Source organism: Scyliorhinus torazame, chromosome 3 (assembly GCF_047496885.1).
Source record: "Scyliorhinus torazame isolate Kashiwa2021f chromosome 3, sScyTor2.1, whole genome shotgun sequence".
In the NCBI taxonomy this organism is placed as follows: Eukaryota; Metazoa; Chordata; class Chondrichthyes; order Carcharhiniformes; family Scyliorhinidae; genus Scyliorhinus; species Scyliorhinus torazame.
In genome coordinates, this window is record NC_092709.1 from 183,744,204 (window position 1) to 183,769,345 (window position 25,142).

A 25,142-nucleotide genomic window follows, 5' to 3' on the forward strand; every position below is an offset into this window, starting at 1 on the left:
ATCTGGTGGTGCCCTGCAGCACACCCTATTGAAGGTCTTCCACTTTGTGGTGGTCTGTTGTGCCCTCTGCAACCTGGCACAGAATCAGAGCGGCGTGCTGGAGGAGGAGGGACATAGGGCCTCGTCTGAAGAAGTGGAGGCAGACCAGGAGCTGATGGAGGACGAGCCAGGGGAAGAACACAGGAGGATCCGGAAGGTGGAGGACAGGCGGCGGGAGGCTTTGGTCCAGCACGCTCCGAGGATCAGAGAAGCCCTCATACACATTAGACTCTCATAGGACGAGGCTATGTCTGTCAGCTCAGAAGCTTCACATGTATCAGGTGTAACATGGTTTACTTGTGAACATTGGGCATTTTCACTTCCCCCAGCTACAGATAGAGACCCCCCCCTTCCCCACCCCGCAACCCCCAGTGCCCAATCAGTGTCCTATCTTTTCTTAATCTTTTTGGTCTACTACTAATTTTGGTGTGTCCCCAGGATGCACATCGGAGGTGGAGGAAGCCTGCTGCTTTCCGCACCCTGTGGCTTTTGATGCCCTTGGCAGATGTCCTCTGGAGGGCCTGTAGCTGGGGGCCCCGGCTGACGTACCTGTGTCACTTGCATTGCCATGCCACTCTGTTCTGCGCACTGCCCTTGAGATGTGCCGGTGTCAGGAGGCGGAGATTCTGAAGAACTGGAGGCCACCATGGTGACAGGCCCTGGGTTGACTTCCAGTGTCCTTGGGCCTTGATGGTCTCCACGGGATGGAGGGCCATTTGGAGTGAGCTCAAGAGGCCTCTGAGTCTTTTGGCTCTGCCAGTCCTCACGGCTCCCCATTGTCTGCCCCATGTGTTGACGCCCTCAGCGATGCTCCTCAGTGACTGAATCATGCTCTGCAGTGCCTCGGCAATGTCCACCTGCGTTTGGAACATGTCCCTCAGTGCCTGGGACATGTTGTCAAGGCCCTCAGCCATGGTTGTCACAGACTGAGCCATGCTTTGGGCACCACCACTCAAGACACGGGTGTCAAGCTCCAGGCTTTCCACTGCGGTCGCCATCCTAGCAGTGCTGGCCTCGGTGCCACGCATTGTTGGCCTCATCTTCTGCACCTGTAGCCTTTGGGACTCCTCCATTTGGCTATGCAATCACTGAAATATCGCTGACATCCCGTCCTGAACATTACAACTGTGTCTCTCCTGGGGTCCAGCAGACGTCCGACAACTTGCTACCTCGGATGTTCCTGCCTCCACCTGATGTGCATCAGAAACTTTATGGCGCTTACCAGATTGTGCCCCAGAAGCCCATCCACTAATGTTGCCCATCGGAGTTTGTGTCTCTGAACTGGTGGAAGGTGGGGGTGATTGCTGTAACTCCTCGATGGTGGTCTCCTTGGAGCTCTCCTCCTCGCTGGTCTCTTGGGTGCAGAGCGGGAACGACTCTGAATGGCCCGACCCCATCAGATGGAGATCCTGTGAGACAATGGACATGTGGTCAGTGAGAGGAAGGATCATCCTGTCTGACATGAACAACTCACTTGAGACAGGTCATCTGGGAGAAGAGGCAGTGGGACCTCACCTCTGCAGTGTAGGCCTACCTCGCTGTCGGTGACTGTTCTCTCCTCGGTCAACTCCACGATCTCCAGGGTCCATTCATCATAGGGTGTGAGTACTCAAATCTCTGGTACTCCATCCCCCGTTTAGGTTCCTACCCGCTTATTATGGGCTATCTTCTCCTGCGGGTAGAAAGAGGGAGCTTTGTGAGCCATACTCTTGAGGTGTCGGAGGGATCTATGGCAGGTGGCATGTGTGGGCAACGCATCTGGATATGTAAGGGTTGTGCTAGTGGGTGCCAGTGGTTCTGAGGAGCAAGCATGAAGATCAGATGTGGAGAGGGCGCAAGGTGTCAGCCAGTGAATTGGGGGGGGTGTTGGGAATTTGAAGCGTGTCAGTTGGAACTGATGCCAGGAGAGAGGTGGTAACTTACCCTTGCAGCTTTGTGGAGATCATTGATCTTCTTTCAACATTGTATGTCTGCCCTCCTGGTCAACCTGCCCGAACTGACAGCCACTGTCTCTCTATTGGTGACCCTGCTGCAGGTCCTCTGAACCCCTCGGGGGAACAGGATATCCCATCTCGCATCGACGGCATGAAGAAGTCTGGCCAGGTCGGCATCCCCAAAGCGAGGAGCGGGTCTTCACACTGCCACGCTTGTGTGTTGACTGAGAGTGAGTGGTGAGTGAGCATTCAGAAGCAACTGCCCCTTGTTAGCAGCGAGACGCTGAGGCACAAATCTGGTGCGACAGCCAGTAATGGCAAGAAGCTCGTGGGGCTCATTTCCGACACTAAGCGCTGTTAAATGCAGGCTGCAATCTTGCCAACGCAGCCATCGAGAAACACCCCACCAAACGTGCCCAAAATCACACTTATCAATTTTCCCTAAAAATCGTGCCGGTGGACTATGTACAGCAGTCATCTTAAATCCATGGAGAAAAATCACCAGCGATGCCTCCACAAACCTTGCAAATTCAGTGCAGGTTAGGCACTCTAATATCAGTGCCCTCCCTCCAGCCATCATCCTCAGTATTGAGACACTGATTGTGGCTACGTTGGGTGGGCCAGATCGTGCCCATGCCTGACACCAGACTACCAAAACAAGCTCTCTATTCCAGGCTCAGTCACGGCAAATTGCTTACCAGGACGGCAGAGGAAATATTTCAGCGACCTTCTCAAAGCCTCCCTGAATAAAGGCATCATCCCCACCGATATGTTGGCCTCTCTTGCTTGAGAGTGCCCAAACTGGAGAAGAACCACCGCGAAGGTGCCAACCATTTTGAATGGCTCTGACAGGCCCAGGTGGAGGCCAAGTGCAAAGAGCAGGAGTGTCCAAATCCAAGCATCCCACCTGCCTCCCATCAAACACTGCCTGCCTCACCTGTGGCAGAGTGTACAGATCCAGCATTAGACATTTCAGTCGCCTCAGGGTCCACACCCCAGAGTGGAAGAAAGTCACCCTTGGTCTCAGGGCCTGTCTAAGAAGAATATCTGAATAAAAGTTTGTCGTGTGGCACATATCGTCATGTAGGTCACACATAATGTTCCAAGTTTCAGTTCATGACAATGTAAGTCCATTTATGGAAACGTTATATGTGCTCTTAACTCAAGTTGGGAGAAAACCCAAATTATAACACTGATTTCAGAACTAAGCATAATCATAAATGAAAATCGCTTATTGTCACAAGTAGGCTTCAAATGAAGTTACTGTGAAAAGCCCCTAGTCGCCACATTCTGGCACCTGTTCAGGGAGGCTGGTACAGGAATTGAACCTGCGCCGCTGGTCTTGGTCTGCTTTACAAGCCAGCTATTTAGCCCACTGTGCTAAACGAGCCCTGAACAAGTTTCTTATGTTCATCAAAAAGTTCTCTAGAGAAAGAGACCAGTAAGGGGTTAAAGGACTTGCTGATTAGTGAGTGTGCAAATGCAGGCATTTATTTTGATTTCCAGTCACATGGTACTTTAATAACCAATGGCTTCAGCTAAATGTAGCACTATGAGAGGTCATGCAAATCCTGTGCTAAACAGCCTCAAACATATATTTTAAATTCAAATGCAGGTGATCTGTAGGAAACAGAACCATGGGAGACTATAATCAGAGCAGCATTTCCTTGACTCAACAAGACTAAACCTCAGGTACAGAATCTATTCTCTTCCTTCAACTTGGGCCATCAAGTGAGAAATTTCAACTGGTTTAATAATTAATGCATGATACAGCACCTTTACTGGTGGATGAAATGCTCCTTTGTTTCATTACAATTAAACAAATAGACTATTAGAACAAGGTGGCATTCCTGCAACTACAAGCTGCTTGATGAATGGTGCTGTCGTCGCTTTCTGGAAACATTGAGCAAATGATCAGCTCTGCTTGACTCTTTTTTTAATGGAAAAAAATCTTCTCTTGTAATGGATTTGCTTCACTGACCTGACCTGTTCTGAGCAAGTACGCATCTTACCTGTGAGTAGCACCTTAGTTGTTTAATGGGCAAGTTTAGTTCAACAGATAATCCGGATAACTGAGAATCAGAGAATACGTTTCACAAACTAATCATGCCTTTTCTGTTGGGTTGCAGACTTTAGACATAGATCCATTTTTGAGAGAAGCAGTGCATGAGTGTGCGAGGAAAATGTTTGAATGTAAATTAAAAAGCTTTGTTTGGAATTTGCCCTATTTCACTGTTTAGTATTTAAACAAGTTCCTGTCCAGATGGAAAGTGGTAGGACATATATAATCATAAAGAGGAGCATTTTAGTAGTCAATGTATTTTTACTTAATGACTAGAACGGCACCTCCTAACACATGCAAGTAACAAGCTTCATCAAGAACTGACATATGGTTTGTGTTGGGGCCACACCCTAATTAGAACAGTAAGTTAATGAGCAGGTTTGGCTCAAAAACCATCATTGGAAAGTATGGTGGTAACTCTGCATTGTTATTACCCCATCTTTGGACACTCAGAAATCTAACAGCTACAGAAGCTAAAGTATGTTTCATTCGCTGTTAGCAATGAGCTGATATGGTTATATACAGTTCCCTGAGACTGTTTTCACCATAACATGAGATGTAAACTGGTCACTTTTTCACCATGGTTTCCTCAACCCTGGGATACTATTACAGGCTTAAAATCACCCTATTGGTTAATTTTATTTTTTTATTGATCATATACTAGCCAATATTTAGTGGAAAGGCTTGTGGTGAATCAGAGGATGCAGTGTTTTGTAATGATATAGGCATAAAATAGAAACTTTACTTTAAGATTTTGTATGGTGCCATTTAATGGATGTGTATGTTATACCAGGAAACACACATGGTATCATTGTCACCCTCAATACCTGGGTAGAAATCTGCTGGAGTGGAAGGTCCACCTATTGTACAAACAGTGGACGGCTTCTTCGATGGGAAGGCGTGTGGTCCCTGCCCAAGTGAAGATTACCACCACCTAATTAGATCTTTCATGTTCTCATTGATGGAAGAAAAATATACAAATGTGTGCTCTCATGAGCAGAAATACACTTTAACGTTCTGACAGTTGTGATGGGGGTTGGATTAGTATCATACTATGCAAAGTAATTAATCTGTAAAGTGTCCTGATTGATTACTTTATTTTTGAGGGCGATCGGGGGAAGAATTGGGTATGATTTTAGAATATCAAGTCTGAATGGAAGTAGCGATCAGCAGTCATTGATATTTTATGATCGGCAGTAAGTTAATACCAATTGGAAAATCTGAGCTAATATGTTTCAGATGAGTGTGGTTTGTGTGATGCACCTGCTCTATTTCCTGCGGTGCCTGGTTGTCTCTCCACTATAAGTGGAGTTGGTAAGGTTGATTTGTACTGTAAATATTTGCAGTATTTCAAAGAAGTCAATTGTGGACATGCAACAGGAAGGTCACACGAGCTGGAAATCAAAAAACAAATACCAGGAAGGGAACAAAAGGCAATGCAAGGTGCCCGAGAGAAGGGATGTCAGTGCCGATGCAAGTTATACTATTGATGAAAGATCATCTCACAGAATAGATTTATGCTTTATTTCACTTTTTCAGTTTTTAAAAATTAAATTGTTTATTCTGCTAGAAATTTTATTTCTATGGGTACATGTTAGCATAGGAAAGGAATGAAATGTGGCTGGATTTTGGAGAAAATGTTGTCAGGGGTGGCTTCGAAGACAGTGGAGTTTAAGGGCAAGAAATTGGTATCCCGCACCCTCAACATCCTGGGGATTACTATTGACCAGAAATTGAACTGGACTAGCCATACAAATACTGCGGCTACAAGAACAGGTCAGAGGTCTGAAATTCTGAAGCAGGTAACACACCTCCTGACTCCCCAAAGCCTGTCCACCACCTGCAAGGCACAAGTCAGGAGTGAACTGGAATACTCTCCATGTGCCTGGATGAGTGCAGCTCCAACAACACTCAAGAAGCTCCACACCACTGAAGACAAAGAAGCTGGCTTGATTGCTCGCACATCAAACCATCAGCATTCACTCCCTGCTCAACTGACACTCAGTGGCAGCAGTATGTGCCAGATACAAAATGCCTGCAACAAATCAGCATACAATCTCTACCACTGAGAAGGACAAGGACATCAGATGCTTGGAAACACCACCATTTTCAAGTTCCCCAGCAAGTCACACAACATCCTGAATTAGAAATATATCCATGATGTGGAGATGCCGGCGTTGGACTGGGGTGAGCACAGTAAGAAGTCTTGCAACACCAGGTTAAAGTCCAACAGGTTTGTTTCAGATCACTAGATTTCGGAGCACTGCTCCTTCCTCAGGTTAAATGAGGAAACGAGGTTTCACCTGAGGAAGGAGCAGTGCTCCGAAAGCTAGTGATTTGAAACAAACCTGTTGGACTTTAACCTGGTGTTGTAAGACTTCTTACTAGAAATAAGACTTCTTACTTCACTATCGTTGGGTCAAAATCCTGGACCTACCTTCCGAATGGCACTGTGGGTGTTCCTACAGCACATGGACTTCAATGGTTTTAGAAGAAAAATCACCTTCTCGAGAGCAATTAGGGATGGACAATAAATGCCGGCTGTGTTGCATCCCAAAAAAAGTGAGCAGAGTACTGCAGCTATGAGTTTTATGTAATGTCCCTAAACAGGTATTCGGTTTCCCATTAACCTATCCAAGGATCACAAACGCCCTTTTAGGTGGCCCCAATATACAGTCCGAGATATTTCAGGAGGTCCGAAATCAATAGTTTTTGCCCTGTTTTCTATACAAAGAGGTCCAATTTCTCCCACTAGGTGTTTTCACTGTTTCCTGGTGAAGTTAAACCAAGCAGAGTATTTTGTACCCATGGAAACATGGCAACCTTTCCAGATTTAAAGCATACCTCATGGACAATGGAACAGCACACCAGATGCAACACTTCTATATACAGAAAACTAAGAGGCGGTTTGGTTTGCTTTTACCCAGTAAGCTCTCTTTTATTCAGACACTACCTGCTATTCCCATGTTGTTAATACATACACATCCACCACTGAAGGATTAATGGCTGTGATGCAGTCAGTCAGGTTTGCCTAGCAATTGTTTTTTAATCACAAGACAATAATGAGGCCAATATACAGCAGAACAGCTTACTGTAATTGTGATCTGATGCTGAACATTTTTAGTGCACAGACAATGACAGTAAATCTGAGCACATGCCCAATTAATCCAATACTTAATTAATGAATTTTATAACATATAATTGTTTGCCTTTTTAATTGAAAATATTTTTTCCCCTCCTTACCCCGGTAATGTTAGGCCATCTATGAAGTATATTGTTTGCCAGTGTTTGTTTTAAGGCACAACATGGAATCAAAGCGTCAGGGTGGCAGGTTTGCCTGGTCCATTTTGGACAAATCTGACATTATGTTTTTTAAAAAATATGTTTTATTGAAATTTTTTTCCCAAACAACAATTTTCCCCTCTTACAAAGCAAACGCAACAATAATACAGAAATTTTTAACAATACACAAGTAACAAAACCCCTTTATCTTTGACCTAAACTAAACTAAACCCCGCCCCCCCCTCCCCCCTCCCCCCCCCCCCTTCCCCCTGGGTTGCTGCTGCTGGTCATCTGTCTTCCCTCTAACGTTCCCCTAGGTAGTCGAGAAATGGCTGCCACCGCCTGGTGAACCCTTGAGCCGATCCTCTCAGGGCAAACTTTATCTGCTCCAGTTTAATGAACCCCGCCATATCATTTACCCAGGCCTCCAGTCCGGGGGGTTTCGCCTCCTTCCACATGAGTAGGATCCTGCGCCGGGCTACTAGGGACGCAAAGGCCAAATCTGACATTATGTTGATGCACAACAGAAAAGTAGAAATAAAGGAACAGCATACCACTCATAGCATTTGCCCATGCTATAGTTCATCAACCAGAGTCCGACAAAAAATAATTTAAGGGGTGCTTCCTCACCTCCATCCCTTGTACTCTGTATGGACTGAGAGAACTCTGACTGATCTCTGGCGTGGGTTTCCTCCGGGTGCTCCGGTTTCCTCCCACAGTCCAAAGATGTGCTGGTTAGGTGGATTGGACATACTAAATTGCCCCCTAGTGGCCAAAAAGGTTAGGTGGGGTTACTGGGTTATGGGAATAGGGTGGAGGTGTGGGCTTAAGTAGGGTGCTTTTTGCAAGGACCAGTACTGACTCAGTATGCTGAATGGCCTCCTTCTGCACTGTAAATTCTATGATTCTATGACTATTCTCAGCTTCCTGCAGTATGGCTTTTTGCTAAGCATGGCGTAGAGCAAAGGCACACCTGAAAGACTCTGTGTCAGATGTTTACTATTTTAATATGTCTGATTTGAATGCAGCGCAGAATGCAAAAACTGAGCAGAGGCTTCCTTACCGTAACCCTTTACAACCTACTTTTTATTTAACTTCCTGTCTGTGAAAAGGTGGATTGAGACATGGCAACATCTAGAACATGCTTCCTTGAAGGCTTCCAGAATAGCACCAGTTGCCGTGCAAGCTGAACAAGCATCTTGGCTTCGATGTGGCAAAATGGAACTTAGCGTTGTGAGAGCTGAGGAGTAGTGCCACAAGCATGAAGGCTCTTGTAAAATAAAATGAGGTAGAATTTGCACAGTTTTCCAGCCTCCTGCTGTAACTTTGGTGGAAGGTCATTTAAAGTCCCGGAGACATGGGCGGGTCACTGAGGTGTCCACTAATCTTCCACCAATGTCTTTGTAGGAGATCAGGAGAGCACCCTGTGATCATTACTGCTGAATATTGTTAGTTGTAATTAATTACACTGGGAGCGATATTTCTTTTTAAAAAAAATATTTTTATGAAAGCTTTACATTTTTACACCATACATAAAGATAGATGAGATGGTTACAGTTTGCATGTTGTTCCTTTTCAGCAACCCCCCCCCCCCTTTGCCCCATTCTCTCCTCACTTCCCTTCTTCCGCTGTTTCCAGGTCTTATCCTAGACCCTTTTCTTCACCGTGGGTGGTTGTTCAGTGTTTGTCTCTGGGCAGTGCCAAATTAAGAAACACAGCCAAAGTTAGCAACATTTACGTCCAGCCAGTTTGCAGCTGTGGGTGGTGCTGCTGATCGCCAGCTGAGCAGGATTCTCCGGCGTGCGATTAGGGAAGCAAAGGCAAGGATGTCAGCCCTCTGCGCCATATGATGTTCTGGTTGGTCCAATATTCCAAAGACTGCCACTCTCAGGCACGGCTCCACCCTCACCCCCACAACCTTGGACATCGCCTCCAAGAAGGCTGTCCAGAACCCAAAAGACTGGGGCAGCTTGGTGTGGTTGGCCGGGCCCCTCTGACACCATTCACATTTATCCTCCACCTCCGGGAAGAACCTGCTCATTCGGGGTCTTGTCAGGTGGGCTCTGTGCACCACTTTGAGCTGCATGAGGCGCAAGAGGAGGTGGAGGTGGCCCTGTTCAGTGCTTCGCTCCAGAGTCCTCACCCTACTCCTGTCGCTAGCTCTTCCTCCATTTTACCCTTGTTTCAACCGAGGGGGAACATGTCCTTTCTAACAGTTGTCCATATATGTCCCCGCAGATTCCCTTACCCTGACTATCCGCATCCAGTAGCTCCTCCACAACCATTGTGTCTCTCGGGGCTCTGGGGTACCTCGCTGTCTCCTTGCGGAGAAAGTTTTTGATTTGCAGATGTCGGAGTTCCAGTCCGTTCATAGTTCCATTCTTTCCGTCAGCTCCTCTAGGGTTGCTAGTCTGTCCCCTGTGTAAAAGTCCCTAACCGTCAATCATCTCCACCCCCCCCCCCCCACCCCCCCCCCGCCCTCAAAGGCTGGTGGAAACCTGTGGTTGCCCCAGATAGGGGCCATGGTGGACACTTCGGTCAGACCAAAGTGCTGCCTCATCTAATTCCAGGTTCTCAGTGTTGCTACTACCACTTGGCTTGTTGAGTGTTTTGCTGCAGGCGGACTTCTCCATCCTCACCCGTTCTGTGTTTGGTTCCTTCACCTGCACTCCCCCCACCCCTTCCCCCCCACCGCCTCCCGCCCCCCCCCCACACACAAACGGCATAATTATTTTGTCTATTGCTTGGAAAAAGGCCTTGGAAATGCAGATCGGTATGGATCTGAACAGGAAGAAGCGGGCGTGTGTCCCATCTCTGTAGGTCCTTTTTAACTTCCTGCTGATGTTGAGGCCAGGGATAGGTCTGTGAACTCTCTTGAGAACATCAATATATCAAAGGAGGAAGTGTTGAGTATCCTAAATTGCATTAAGGTAGACAAGTCCCCGGGGCTTGATGGGATCTATCGCAGGTTACTGCGGGTGGCAAGGGAGAAATACCTGGGGTCTTAATAGATATCTTCACATCCTTTTTGACCACAGGCAAAGTTCCAGAGGACTGGAGAATAGCCAATGTTATTCCCTTGTTTAAGAAAGGAAGCAGGGATAATCCTGCAAATTATAGGACAGTGAGTCTGACATCAGTGGTGGGGAAGCTTTTGGAAAAGATACTGAGGGACAGGATATATGCACATTTGGAAAATGGACTAATTAGTGACAGGCAGCAAGATTTTGTATGGGGAGCATCATGTCTCACCAACTCGATTGAGTTTTATGAAGAGGTGACAAAGTAAATTGATGAGGGAAGGGCTGTGGATGTAGTTTATATGGACTTTAGTAAGGCGTTTGACAAGGTCCCACATGGCAGACTGGTAAAAAAACTTAAATTACATGGGATTCGGGGTGGTCTGGCTAGATGGATACAGAACTAGCTTGGTTATAGAAGACAGGGAGTAAGGGTGGAAGATTTGCAGCGAGTGGTATTCCACAGGGATCAGTGCTGGGACCTCTGCTGTTTGTAGTATATATAAATGATCTGGAGGAAAATGTGGGTGGTCTGATTAGTAAGTTGTGGATGACATGAAGATTGGTGGAGTTGCTGATAGTGCCGAGGGTCGGTAGAGGATACAACACGATATAGATAGATTGGAGACTTGGGCACAGAAATGGCAGGTGGGAGTTTAATCCGGACAATCTGGGGGCAGCACGGTAGCCTTGTGGATAGCACAATTGCTTCACAGCTCCAGGGTCCCAGGTTCGATTCTGGCTTGGGTCACTGTCTGTGCGGAGTCTGCACATCCTCCCCGTGTGTGCGTGGGTTTCCTCCAGGTGCTCCGGTTTCCTCCCACAGTCCAAAGATGTGCGGGTTAGGTGGATTGGCCATGATAAATTGCCCTTAGTGTCCAAAATTGCCCTTAGTGTTGGGTGGGGTTACTGGGTTATGGGGAAAGGGTGGCGGTGTTGACCTTGGGTAGGGTGCTCTTTCCAAGAGCCGGTGCAGACTCGATGGGCCGAATGGCCTCCTTCTGCTCTGTAAATTCTATGAAATGCCAGGTGACACATTTTGGAGGATCAAATCTAGGTATGAATAGCAGAATCCTTAGGAATATTAACATACAGAAGGATCTGGGCGTGCAGGTCCACAGTTCCCGAAATGTGGCAGCACAGGTGGCCAGGGTGATTAAGAAGGCATATGGTATGCTTGCTTTCATCAGCCAGGGCATTGAGTGCAAGAGTTGGGAAATCATGTTGCAGCTATATAAAACTTTGGTTCGGCTGCATTTGAAATATTGCGTGCAGTTCTGGTCACCATATTATCAGAAGGACATGGAAGCTTTGGAGAGAGTACAAAGAAAGTTCACCAGGATGTTGCCTGGTCTCGAGGGTGTTGGTTATGAGAGGTTGAATAAACTAGGATTGTTTTCACTGGAAAGACAGAGGCTGAGGGAAGACCTGATAGAGGTCTACAAAATTATGAGAGGCACAGACAGGGTGGATAGACAGAGGCTTTTTTCAAGGGTGGAAGTGTCAATTACAAGGGGGCACAGGTTCAAGGTGAGAGGGGGAAAGTTTAAGGGAGATGTGCACGGTAAGTTTTTTACGCAGAACATGGTGGGTGCCCGGAATGCACTGCCAGAGGATGTGGTGGAAGCAGGCACATTAGCAACATTTAAGAGACTTTTGGATGGGTACATGAGTAGGGAGGAAATAGAGGGATCCGGACCGAGTAAGGGCAGAAGGCAAAAGTTTTTCTTTTAGTTAGGGCACCATGATCGGCTCAGGCTTGGAGGGCCGAAGAGCCTGTTCCTGTGCTGTACTTTTCTTTGTTCTTTATAAACTTTCCCAGTTCCCTAGCCATGCCTGAGGTTTTCCCCATTCCGGGGTTTGATCTGTCCGTCAGTGGGTGCTGTTAAAGTCCCGTCACCCCCCCCCCCCCCCCCCCCCCCCCCACCTCCCATGATCAGTCAATGTCTATATTGGGGAACTCCGCCAAGGTTTTCTTTGTGAATTCTGCGTCATCCCATCTTGTTCCATAATCCCGAACCTGACCTGTTGAAATCAGTTTGGAGATCTTCCCTTCCTTCTCATTATGTTCCTCCCCATGGTCCTAATTTCCCCCTCTATTCCCCCTCAAGGCCAGATGTTCTTTCCCCGCTGGGAGATGCGTCACAGCCGCCTCTCTCATGCCTCCTAGCACCAGCTTTCCCTGTTAGTGTGGTGGCACCCCTCCTGGGGTTGTCCTGACCCTCTCCTATGCCCGTTCTGTTGCTGTCTTCCCTGACTCATCCTCAACCTCCCCTGCACTCTGCTGCCCTCGCCTTTTCCGTCCTATGAGCTGGTTCTCTAACTCCAAGAGGGCAGTTCAGTCCCACACAAAATTGCCCATGTCCATCATTTATTCTCCCTGCGTCATCCTCAACAGTACCTTGTTTGCCTTTTGTCCAGGCCATTCACATGAATGGACTCATCACCTCTGTGAAATAATGTTCCTTATTCTGGTATGTCATCCAGAGCCTGGCTGGGAATAACATCCCGAATTTTACACTGCTCTTGTACAGGGCCGAATTCACGTGGTTGAACCCAGCACTGTGCTTTGCCAGATCCGCCCCAATGTCTGAAATACCCTTATTCTGTGTCCTTCCCAACCGCTTGCTTTGGTCTGCGAGCCCAATGGAGGATCCTCTCCCTGTCCTGGTATCTGTGCAGCTTGGTTATTATCACCCTCGGCTGCTCCCTGGCCTTGGGCTTTGGCTGGAGAGACCTGTGGGCTCTGTCAATCTCCGGCGGCTTGGGGAAGCCGTCCCTTCCAACCAAGTTGCCCAGCATCTGGGCCATTTGTCAATTGGGTCTCTGCCCTTAATTCCCTCTGACAGGCCAACTATTCGGATATTCTGTCGCCTGGGACGGTTCTCTTGGTCCTCGACCTTCCTCTTCAGGTTCCCTTGGGTCTCCACCAATCTCTTTACCTCGGCCTCCAGGGCAATGATCCAGTCGCTCTGGTCGGTTGATGCCTTTTCGATCTCTTGGATTGTTCTCCCGTGGGTCTCCAGCTTCTTCCTCATCACATCGAGCGCCGTATGCATGGCGGCCAACGCCTCCACCACCCTGACCGCCACCTGGATCTCCACCTTGGTCTCATCTTTCATTGCAGTCAGTTTCTTAGTTAGGATGACTTTCAACCATCTCCGCAGGAGGGAGAGGATTGGGGGGACAGCTGGGGTCCCATTGCCTTGTGGGTTCGCTGATCCACTTGCTCGCAGATCTTGCCCTTTTCCACCGTTTCTGGCTTCCCTGTGACCTCTCGAACGAGTGCTTCCTGGCCTACTTTTTTTCTTCCTTGTCTTTGTAGTTGAGTAGATCGATGAGTCCAATTTTTCGGGCTAAGTTCGGCCGAAAGTGCCTATTTTGCTGTGTTCAGGAGAGCCACCTGATGTGTGATTACTCAGCACATCCATGTCACCGGAAATCCCTGGCACGATATTTCTAAGTGTCATTTTGGGCGAGCCTGACTGGGTGTTTCTCAATGGCTGCATTGGCGAGATTTCGGCACGTACTCAATGGCACTTAGTGGCGGAAATGAGCTCCCACGAGCATCTTGCATTACAGACAGTCTCACCATCTGATTCACCAGACTCGCATCTCAGTGTCTCACCGTAAACAAGGAGGAGCTGCTTTTAAACTCTCCCTCATCACTCATTCCCAGTCAACACACAAACATGGCAGTGTGCAGAGCTGCTCCTTGCTTTGGCGATACAAACCTCGGGATACTTCTCGACGCTGTGGCTGTAAGACGGGATGTCCAGTTCCCACAAGGGGATCAGAGGGCCAGCACCAAGGTCACCAATACCGCCCGGGAGGCAGTGGCAGTCAGTGCGGGCAGCATGACAAGGAGGACTGCTGTTCAATGTCAGAAGAAGACCAACGACCTCCACTGAGCTGCAAGGGTAAGTTACTACTTCTTTCCTGGCATCATTTCCAACTGCTACCCCTCCCCTCCACCCCCAACAAATCACTGGCTGACACCTCGCAACCACGTCACATCCGATCCTCGTGCTTGCTCTTCAGCACCCACTGGCACCCACTAGCACAACCCCTTCATGTCCAGTTGCAGTGCCCACACATGCCACCTACCATAGACGCCCCCCCCCCCCCCAATCCATCAATGCCCTCGCTTTGTCCCCGCATGAGAAGATAGCCCATAATAAATGGGAAAGGGCCAAGATGGGGGACGGAGTACCAGAGATCTGAATCCACCCCCCCCCCCCCCCCCCCCATTCACCATGAGGAACGAACCCTGGAGATCGCTTGGTTGACCAAGGAGAGAGCAGTCACCGACCGCAAAGGTAGACTGATTTGCAGAGCGGATGATTCACTGCCCCTCCGCACAATGACCTGACCCGATGAGTTGTCCATGTTAGATAAAATGGTCCTTCCTTCTCACTAATCGCAGGATCTCCATCTGAAGGGGCCAGGCCATCCGGAGTCATTTTGACCACCACCCCAGACACCCCTTCCCCCACCCATCCATCACCCAACACCCAAGAGACCACCTTGGAGGAGAGCTCTGAGGAGACAAAGAGGCGCCACAGCTGTCACCCTCTTCCCCCCAACACAGAGACGCTCACCTTGGTGGGCGACGTTAGTGGATAGGTTTCTGGGGCACAATCTAGCGAGCACGACACAGTTGCTGATGCACATCAGGTGGAGGCAGAAACATCTAAGGAAGTCAGCAGTCAGAGATCAGCTGGATCTCAGAACTCAGCTGAGTCCCAGTCAAATGTTGAGCAAGGTTATCCCAGAGCTGATGTAGATGGTAGGGCAAGGCCGTGAGATTCAAGAGGGGATGTCAGCGACATTCCAGTGAGCGCATAGCCAATTGGTGGAGTCCCAAGGCTGCATGTGCAGGAGATCATGCGTGGTACCAAGGCCAACACTGCTAGGGTGGCGACTGCAGTGGAAAGCCTCGAGCACAAGCTCAGCGTCTTGAGTGGTGGTGTCCAAGGCATGGCTCAGTCTGTGACGATCATGGCTGAGGGCCTCTACCTCATGTCCCAGTCACTGAGGGACACCTCCCAGACACAGATGGACATTGCCGAGAAACTGCAGAGCATGGCCCAGTCACTGAGGGCCATTGCGGAGGGTGTCAACACTATGGTGCAGGCAATGGGAAGCCGCCAGGGATGGCAGAGCCAGATGCTGCAGAGGCCTCTGGAGCTCACTCCAGCTGTTCCTCCATCCCATGGAGACCCCCAGGGCTCTGTCCGGGAGGAGCAACTGCTGTAGGCCAACCCAGGTTTTGCCACCCAAGGTGACGACGACGGTCTTAAGTTCTTCCGAATCCGCCCCTCCTGACACTGGCACATCAAGGGCAACAGGCAGAACAAGGTGGCACAGCGATGCCAGTGACACCGGTTAGTCGGCTGGGGCCCTGTGGCTCCAGGACTTCCAGAGGACACCCGCCAAGAGCATCAAAGACCACAGGGTGCGAAAAGCAGCCAGCTGCCTCCACTTCTGATCTGCATCGTAGGGATACATCTGGACGCAGCAGTAGACCAAGTAAGATCAAGAAGATTGAGGATCACTGAGTGATCCTGTAGAGGATCACTGTGTAGCTCGAGGAAATGGAAATATCCAATGTTCCAAATTAAAACTTTCTACACCTGATACATGTGAAGTATCTGTCATCATTAATCTTCACAACGGGCCTGCCTGCCCCCACCCCTGGGCACTCTGGACCAAGATCAAATGCCCCTGGTGCAGATCCCATTCAGAGGATGGGTGTGAGCGTGCTGTCAGCAGAAAGAAAGAAGTCAGTCTTTTGGCATAAACTGAGGAGCATCAGACCTTACCTCACAGCGAGTGACCATCACTCTCCTGCCTTGTATATTGACCCGCTGACAAGCCCATCACCCTGGGGTGATGTTGCACAGACCCGGGAGGGTGGAAGAAAGGTGGGAAAGGGGGGAAATGGGTTGGAACAGTCGGGGAATTTTTTTTCTTATTCATTTACGGGATGTGGGCATCGCTGGTTAGGCCAGCAGTTATTGCCCATCCCTAGGTGCCCTTCAGAAGGTGGTGGTGAGTTGCCTTCTTGAACTGCTGCAGTCCTTCAGGTGCAGGTACACCCACTATGCTGTTAGGGAGGGAGTGCCAGGATTTTGACCAACAGTGAAGGAATGGTGATATATTTCCAAGTCAGGGTGGTGAGTGACTTGGAGGGGAACCTCCAGATGGTGGGGTTCCCAGGTATCTGCTGCTCTTGTCCTTCTAAATGGCAGTGGTCGTGGGTTTGGAAGGTACTGTCTAAGGAGCCTTGGTGAGTTACGGCAGTGCATCTTGTAGATGATGCACACGGCTGACACTGTTCGTCAGTGGTGGAGGGTTTGAATGTTTGTGGAAGGAAGAACAATCAAGCGGGCTGTGTCGTCCTGAACTATGTCAAGCTTCTAGAGTGTTGTTGGAGCTGCATTCATCCAGGCAAGTGGAGAGTATTCAATTACACTCCTGACTTGTGCCTTGTAGATGGTGGACAGGTTTTGGGGGGGGTGGTCAGGAGGTGAGTTACTCACTGCAGGATTCCTAGCCTTTGGCCTGCCCTGGTAGCCACAGTATTAATGTGGCTAGTCCAGTTCAGTTTCTGATCAATGGTAACCCCCAGGATGTTGATTGTGGCGGATTCAGCGATGGTAATGTAATTGAATGTCAAGGGGCGGCGGTTAGATCCTGTCTTGTAGGAGATGGTCATTGCCTGTCGCTTGTGTGGCATGAATGTAACTTGCTACAACAGCCCAAGCCTAGAGATTGTCAGGTCTTGCTGCATTTGGGCATGGACTGCTTCATTATCTGAGGAGTCACGATTGGTGCTGAATATTGTGCAGTCAACCGCAAACATTCCCACTTCTGACCTTATAATAGAAGGGAGGTCATTGATGAAGCAGCTGAAGATGGTTGGGCCTAGGACACCACCCTGAGGAACTCCTACAGTGATGTCCTGAAGTTGAGATGATTGACCTCCATCCACCACAACCATTGGGGAGTGGGGAAAGGAGGGGAAAGGGAGGAATGGGGTGGAAGGAGGGAAGGTGTGAGCTGACGGACAAAGCCTAATCCTTTCAGAAGCGGGTGAGGTTAAGGGCCTCCCTACTCCTCCGGGCATGCTGGACCATTGCCGCTGTCTGTCCTCCACCACTGTCATCTCCTGCGGCTCCTCCCCGGGCTCGTCCATCATAGCCTCCTGGTACGGCTCCTCTTCCTCAGACAAGGCCACATGTTCCTCCCTCCTCCTCCAGCATGTCGTCTTGCTGCGATGCCAGGTTGTGGAGATACAGCAGACCACCACAAAACGAGAGACCCACTGGAGAGTTTACTGCAATGCACTACTGGAGCTGCCCAGGCATCGGAACTGCATTTTGAGCAATCTGACGCACCACTCAATGACACCGTGGGTGGCAACATTGGGCTCGTTCTATCGGGTCTCCGCCTCGGTCTCCAACCTCCATACTGGCATCATCAGCCAGGACTTCAGTGGGTACCCCTTATCCCCCAAAAGCTAACCCGTCATCCTGGGGTGGTCTTCAAAAGATGCAAAGCGTGTTCTCAGTGTGTCCCAGGATGTAGCTGCTCTGCACACTCACTAGGAAGAATGCACACACATGCATAATCCAGAGGTGGTGGTCACACAAGCGTTGAACATTCAACGAGTGCATGCAAGGTGACATGTATGCCAGCTATTGCCCCCTGGATATGGGGCATTCTGGTGATGACAGAGAATCCTGCTGCCAGGGCATCTTGGTGGGCTTGGTACAGCTCAAGTTTGATACAGTCAGCTGCCCGGGCATACAGGCATCCTTTACCTCACTGTGGGCCGCAGCTTGGGAAATGCACAAGTTCGCATTTAAGCCCTGTAATGAACTGGTAGCATAGACGCTCATGTCTGTGGTGACCTTCACGGCCACTGGAAGCGGTTGTTCTCCTCCTCCACGGGGTATCAAGTCCACGAGGACATGATTCAGATGTCATATTGTCTCTTTGTTGAGACGGAGTTTCCTGCGGCACATCTCCTCGAAAGACCAATGACGCCTGTACACGTTGGGCCATCGCTGGCTTCCCCCTCTGAGTTCCTCCTCAGCCTAATAGGTAGCTGGGTCTGCATCGGTCCCCTGCACACGGCTGCCTTCTCCAGTGTATGGCCGGCTGGACTGTCACCAGCACCGCGAGGGCTGCCTGTGCGGGACCAACACCATCATCCATTTTGGTATATGTAAGAAATTGGAGAAGGTGATATATTGTGAATCAGTTAGGACTTCCATTCCGGGACCCTCAAATCCCCAAGCATACCCCATCCTTGTGTCTCCCACCTCCTCTCAGAATGCCATCCAATGATCCAGTTGTGCTGGAGAACATCACCCAGCACACTTACCCCTGGCCACAGCAGGAGCCCCGGGTCCCCAGACCCCTGCCGGAAACATTAGTGAGACTGTGCTCAGGTGCCCTCCTCTGATCCACACACGAACCCTATGGTCACGAGGATATCCCCAGTGCTGAAGGCTGTGTTTGATTGTTGGCTGCTGCCTCTATGGTGCGAGTATTTCTCGAGTTGAGGCAGTGTTCAAGCTTCAAACTTTGATTGAAATGTGATGTAATAATCATCGTCTGAGACATGACATATGTACCCACGAGAAGCCACTTGAGAACATTTTGTTTACTAAACGGTCAACAGTAACAAAGACTTGAAAATTAGCTACGTAACATTCTACATATGGCGCTAACCATTAAACAAGGAAACATCATGTTCCATATTGGTACCAATACAAAGCTATATCAGCTCATTTTAACAAAAGAAACAAACAACTGTATTTCCCCTCGCAGATAGCTCAACAAAAACTGAGGATAAGCCTGCGAATGTGTTATCATGTCCAGAACTTTGTCATAGAAATTATTTGCCCATCAATGTGTGACTTGTTCCACCTATCAGTGCCATTCTCTGTCCAGGAGCCGCAGCTGTGCAGGCCCTCCCACACGGCCCAATATCACCGGAACCAAATCCTGGCATCCACATATTCCACTGCCGCTCAAGGTGTAGTTGAACATCCTTGACTTCCAGCGTGTTTAACCCGCAGTGAGGTGCCAGGTGCAAGCAGCACTCACCACACCAGCAACAAAAGCATCAGCAATCTGCGAAAGCATTTCTTCAACAGGGTGATCAGGTGGCCCATTTGGATCAGTGTCACGCACAATCCCAGAGTGTCATCTTGCTTCAAACCGGATTGCCTTCTGGACTCCTATAGCCCACTGAGCCCAGTGTTCCAGGGTCCAGGTATCGCAGAAAAAAATGTTGGCCTTTCCTGCTACAGAAAAGGAAGGAAACAGCCTTCAACAGCCTCCAGGCATCTGCAGCCACCAGCAGGAGTAAGCAGCAAACACAACCTGCAGCTGTGAAGTGCTGCCACAACTAACAAGGCCAATTCCTTATTAGCAATTGCTTTCAGCTGTGTAGCTGGAGGCTGCTCACAGTCAAAGGGAGTTAAAGTGACCTTCAGCATATAACCACGAACAGGGCTCTGTCCTGGAAGTGTTTGGTTGGACAGACAGGCAATAGCTATAGTTGCCCGTTATGGGTATTCACAATATTTAAAGGTGGCTTGACGGCCTCAAGGACGAAAAGCCCCCACGGCCCAGCGGCGATATCCGATTTGGTACCAATTCCAACCCCTTTGAGGGGTTCCCCACATCCCCTGAGCACTGGGAAAGCAGCTCCAGTGTCCTTGAGCTGCATGCCAGAAAATGGAAATAGCTACTCACCATCTCAGTTCCCCTCAGCAGCCATTGCACCATCCTCACGTTTTTAGAAAGGAGTACTAAACTGCGTCCACATGATTTCTCGCTGGGGCGCCGGTTAATTCCGGGAAGCTGTTACATTCGACTTCAGTATCGCTAATGAGATGGAAATTAATGCAAATTGGGGTTCATGATATGCTCTCCATATTTGGGCGTGATCTGGAACTCTCCATCGGGAGCGAGCTGGTAGAAAGCAAACTGATTCACGCCTGGTGAAAATCTCGATTTTGGCCTTTCTCGCTATTTAACCCAAATTTGCACAACGCGTTGGTTAAATCTCACCCACTAGCACTGAAATTCCAAGGTGGGTTTCAGATTGCCCACTCTAACACTGTTAGGAGACCAGTCAAAACCTCCATAGCATTTCAGGCTCTATGGCTTCTTAATGATATAATGATGCAGCCAAGCAAGATATGTCAGTAGTGAAGCAAATCTTTGTGTATAAATCAAAGAAAAGTGGGTGAGATTGAAATGACTAAACCTGCTCAAAACTTCAGCACAGCTAAATAAAAGCTTTACTTGAAACTTGAAAATGGAAAAATAGTGAGAAATAATTTATTGCCAAACATTCTGCAGAAGATATCATGTTTAAAAGTTTATAGTAAGGATGACAAAAGTGTCAGAAGTTGTTTTCTGATTCAGAACTCTTTAGAAAAAATAATACGACTGTTGGAGTCAGAGATATACTGCGTAAAAGTCTGAATGTGTGGGAAAAACTGCTGTTGTATGCAGAACCTGAGGTAATGCATGCAAATCTGAAATTTTGGTGTGAATGGGCATTCGGGACAACCAAATAAACAGGACCCCACAGTTTTCTTGAGTTATAGAAGAATCCACCTTTGTGGAGCTAGTGCAAATGTTTAATGAGATTACGGTGACCTTAAATATAATTAACATTTTGAGCATTGATTGTAACCTAGAGCTTGGAGAGCAACTGCAGAAGTTAGTCAGTTAACTGAAATTGAAGGAAGCCACCTGCAATTTGCATAAAACTTTGATAAAAGATAAGGTCATATGTGAAACTGAAGAACCACATGGGGAGGAGAGGCTCCTTGCTGAAACTTAATTTGGTTTAATAAAGTGCCAAAATAGTGAAGAGTGGCAGGGTTTGCTAAAGAATGCACTGGAGGTGTAGAGAATTTAGATTGTGCTCTAATAGAAGCTGCGACTGAAACCCTGCAAATGGATTGTATGGTAGCAACTCCAGTATCAATACATGAAGGTTGTGGAGAGGATGAACTGTGAAAATAAATGCTAGTATGGTGTAGAAACAACAGGAAATGTAACCATTTTCCCTCTCAATGTTTTGTCAAAGATCAAAGAAAGATCAAATGTCATACAACAGCAGACGTGGCAAATGAGTAAGAAATCATTAAATCATCAAGCCTGGTGTCAGTGGAGTAGGTGAGAGCTGTTATTGGTAGCCACTACCCCAACCTGTCCTGCTACTGTCAATACTTACAGCAGGCCAGTTAATTTTCTGTTAGTTTATGTAATAGGATCCTCAGCAAACAGCAGATAAGCCTGAGAAAGGGGCACAATGAACAAACAAAACAGGATCTTGCGATATATAACAGGACTACACTAAAACGTCTAAAACGCCACAGAATAGATCCAAAGACTGGTAAGAAATACCACAAAGAATTTTAGATGCCAGAAACAGCACCTTGAATAATTGTACAGTGCCTTAGTGAGACCACACATGGAGCATTGTGTACAGTTTTGGTTTTCTTAACTATGGAAGGACAGCTTGTCTTGGAAGGAGACCAACATTGATTCCTGGGATGAGAGGATGAAATTCTATGGAGGTTTTGACTGGTCTCCTACCAGTGTTAGTGGGAAACCTGAAACCCACCTTGGAATTTCAGTGCTGTGGGGAGAAATTGAGTAGACTAGGCCTCTCTGCTCAGGAATTTAGAAGAATGAGACGTGATCACATTGAAATGTCTACAGTTCTTAAGGGACTTGCTGGGATAGAAGCTGAGAAGATTTTTTTCCCTGCATGGCGAGGGGTAATAGAAACAGGGGTCACAGTCTTATTGTTAAATGGATGATCCCATATTCTGAGATGAGAAATTCTTCATTATTGGAATTGGAGTGGAGTATATTTGAGACAGAGATGGATAGATTGTTGCAAACGAAGGCGATTAAGGGGTCTGGCAGTATTGCAAGAGGGTGGCGTTGAGATCAATGATCAGCCATGTTCCTATTAAATAATGGAGCAAGTTCTCATCACCTTTTATTTTTACCGTGCTAGAAATTTGAAATTAAAACAGATAATGTTGGAAACCGGTGAAGTCAGGTACCATAAGTGAAGAGAGAAACAAGTTAATGTTCCAGGTATATGACCTTTCATAAAAACTGAAATATGCTAGGCACAGACAGTTTTTAAGTAAATACAGAGCCCGGGAAATAGCCATATATATTTGTTATGAGCAAGCATTGAAATAAATTCAATTAATCAAGGGCCACGGCGTGAAAAGAAATCCAACTGTATGTTCAAAACGATATTCTTATTGCTATTTTTCAAAATGAATTTTCTGCTTAACCAAAAAGGTTACAAGTCGCGTGACCACGGGTTGGTCCTTTGTTCTGACAGTTATCACCAGGAGTTACAAGAATAAAATAATCTTTCACTCAACCAGGATGTGAATCTGGAATAAACTAACTTTGAGTTAATCATAATACAAATTTGCTGTGGGCTATTGGTAAATTGGATCTCGAATTCCGAGTCTGGGAAAACACGCCACCGCATACTTTAAAAATAATTCAAAGGGGTCACGTGATGTGAGCTCTGGAGCGGCTGTGTTTTTATGGGCTCTGGCTCTGTTGATCTTTTAATCCTTTTTAAAAAATCTTGATGCACATCTCCATAATTACTTGCTTTCAGGGTATGTGTCTTGTACAAGATCGTGGCTAGATTTTGGCGATGAAGAGCCACGTTGGATCAACAAATCTGTGTTTGCCTGAGTTGCAGCTGGGTTGGGGCCCAGCTTGTAATGGTCATTTTGCTGGTGAACGGGCCTATGCCTCGGCGCTGCTGTTGGAATGGAGGTGATGGTTGCTATTGCGAATGATGTTGTGGACGATGATATCGACTTCGCGGCTCAGGTTGTTAGCGCTCATTTTGATGATCTGTAAAATATCCTTGGCGGAATAGTGGAAGCAGAGGAGAGAATCCTGTTACTCGTTAGAGCAACCTCTCTGGTGGGGGATTACCTCCTTGGAACACCTGTTGCATGGTGTCATTTATCTTGACCGACTCGGAGAGTTGGGGCTTGACAGACGTGTTCCTGTACATGTTTTTTGGGGGGGGATCAAGGGATGAATTCCCGGCTGATTTTGACTTGGCTGCCATTCTTTCGCAATCTCGATTTGAAGGTTGGCCGTTTTCAAGTTTGAACATTGTGCCTGGTCTTTGAGGCCTGGGGTAGGTCGGAGACCCTGATCACTGCTCTTGCGTAGTCTTGTCCTCTGCTCGGTGAAAGGATTTGGAGGCGGCTGGACAAGCCGGGTTGTTGCCTCCCGCTGGGGCCAAGATTCTGTTCTGCCTGGATGACGTTGTGGTGGAGAAGAAGATGTTTCGTTCAGTGGAACTCTGGAGGTATCCTGAATTCTGCTCAACGATTCTATTATGGCTTTGGCCTTCCCAAGCTCCATAGATGGCGCTATTATCCTGCAGTTCATCAATAATTCTGAACTTCATTCCCCTGTGCCTATGCCGCTGATTTTATGTTGTTGTCTTTTTTCCTGACAAGCATGTACGATTTATGAACACGGGGCGGTGATCACTTGTTATCCTGTTATGGAATAAAGCATATTGAGTCGGTAGTATGACATGAGGTTTGTGCATAGATAAACACAGACCAAATGTTCCCCCTTGTGAGACGATCTAGAGGAAGAGGTCATAGATAAAGGCTGAGATAAAGATAAATTTAAAACTGAGATGAGGAGGGACTACTTCTCGCAGAGTGTGGTGAATTTGTGGCACTCACCCCATAGTGCAGTGGAGTCTGAATCATTCAATGGTTTCAAGAAGTACTTCGATATATTTCTGATTTTTTTAAAAAGGGTTAAAGGAATATGGGGAACAGGTGGGGAGGTGGCTTTGAGACCAGGAAGGTATCAGCCATGATTTGATTGAAAGGCGAAGCAGGCTCAAAGGGCTGAATTACCTACTTCTGCTCCTAATACTTATGTAGCAATGTAGCTGTAGTCTTGTCTTTTTTCATGTGCTGCAATCTGGCATTTACAAAAAGGGAGTACATTTTAGGTAGCCTTCACCTCGTTTATAGAGATGAGTAGAGCCATGGCAGGGTGGTTGGTGGATGGTTGGTGTGGTAATGGGTGGTATGACTATGTAAGTCCTCACTAGTGTTGAAGAAAGCCCCCAGTTAGCTATCTGCGTCATTTGGAATTTTGTTACTTTGGGTTTATGGAATCCATGCTTATCTCCTGCGAAAGTCCAGACAGATCGTGTATCCTAGAGAGGATTGGGTTCCTTGTGATTCTTCTTTGTTCTTGGTGTCTCTGGAGTTGTTGGGAGTAGGGGAAATGTGTAATGGCGCACACCTGGGTGTGGTCGGTTAATCATTGTGTGAATTGTCGTCTTCAATATTCTCTTGGCGACGTGGGTAGTGGCAGTGGTCGCTTGACCTGGTAGATCATTAACTGTGTTTACCTGGATCGGGCAGAGGGTCTATTGGGTGGTCGAGTGAATTTCCCTTCTCCAGGTTGTCCTCTTTTTTTTTTTCTTCCTTTTTTTTTAAAGGGAGATTTTTAAAAAATTTTAGAGTAGCCAATTATTTTTTTCCAATTAAGGGGCAATTTAGCGTGGTATACAATCCACCTGACCTGCACATCTTTGGGTTGTGGGGGTGAAACCCACACAAACACAGGGAGAATGTGCAAATTCCACACGGACAGTGACCCAGAGCCGGGATCGAACCTGGGACCTTGGTGCCGTGAGGCAGCAGTGCTAGACCACTGAGC

The 25,142-nt window shown here is 47.8% G+C and overlaps 1 protein-coding gene across 2 annotated transcripts in view; it reads left to right on the plus strand.

Annotated features, from left to right (window-relative positions):
• The first annotated feature begins 3,591 nt into the window (after positions 1-3,591).
• Positions 3,592-25,142, plus strand: part of LOC140408821 (uncharacterized) — a 41,369-nt gene continuing 19,818 nt past the window's right edge. The window contains exon 1 of one of the 2 annotated variants that reach the window (XM_072496553.1): positions 3,592-3,987. The gene's annotated coding sequence lies outside the window, so the exon portion shown is untranslated. The remainder of the gene's footprint in view (positions 3,988-25,142) is intronic. The other variant, XM_072496552.1, reaches the window with a different exon arrangement.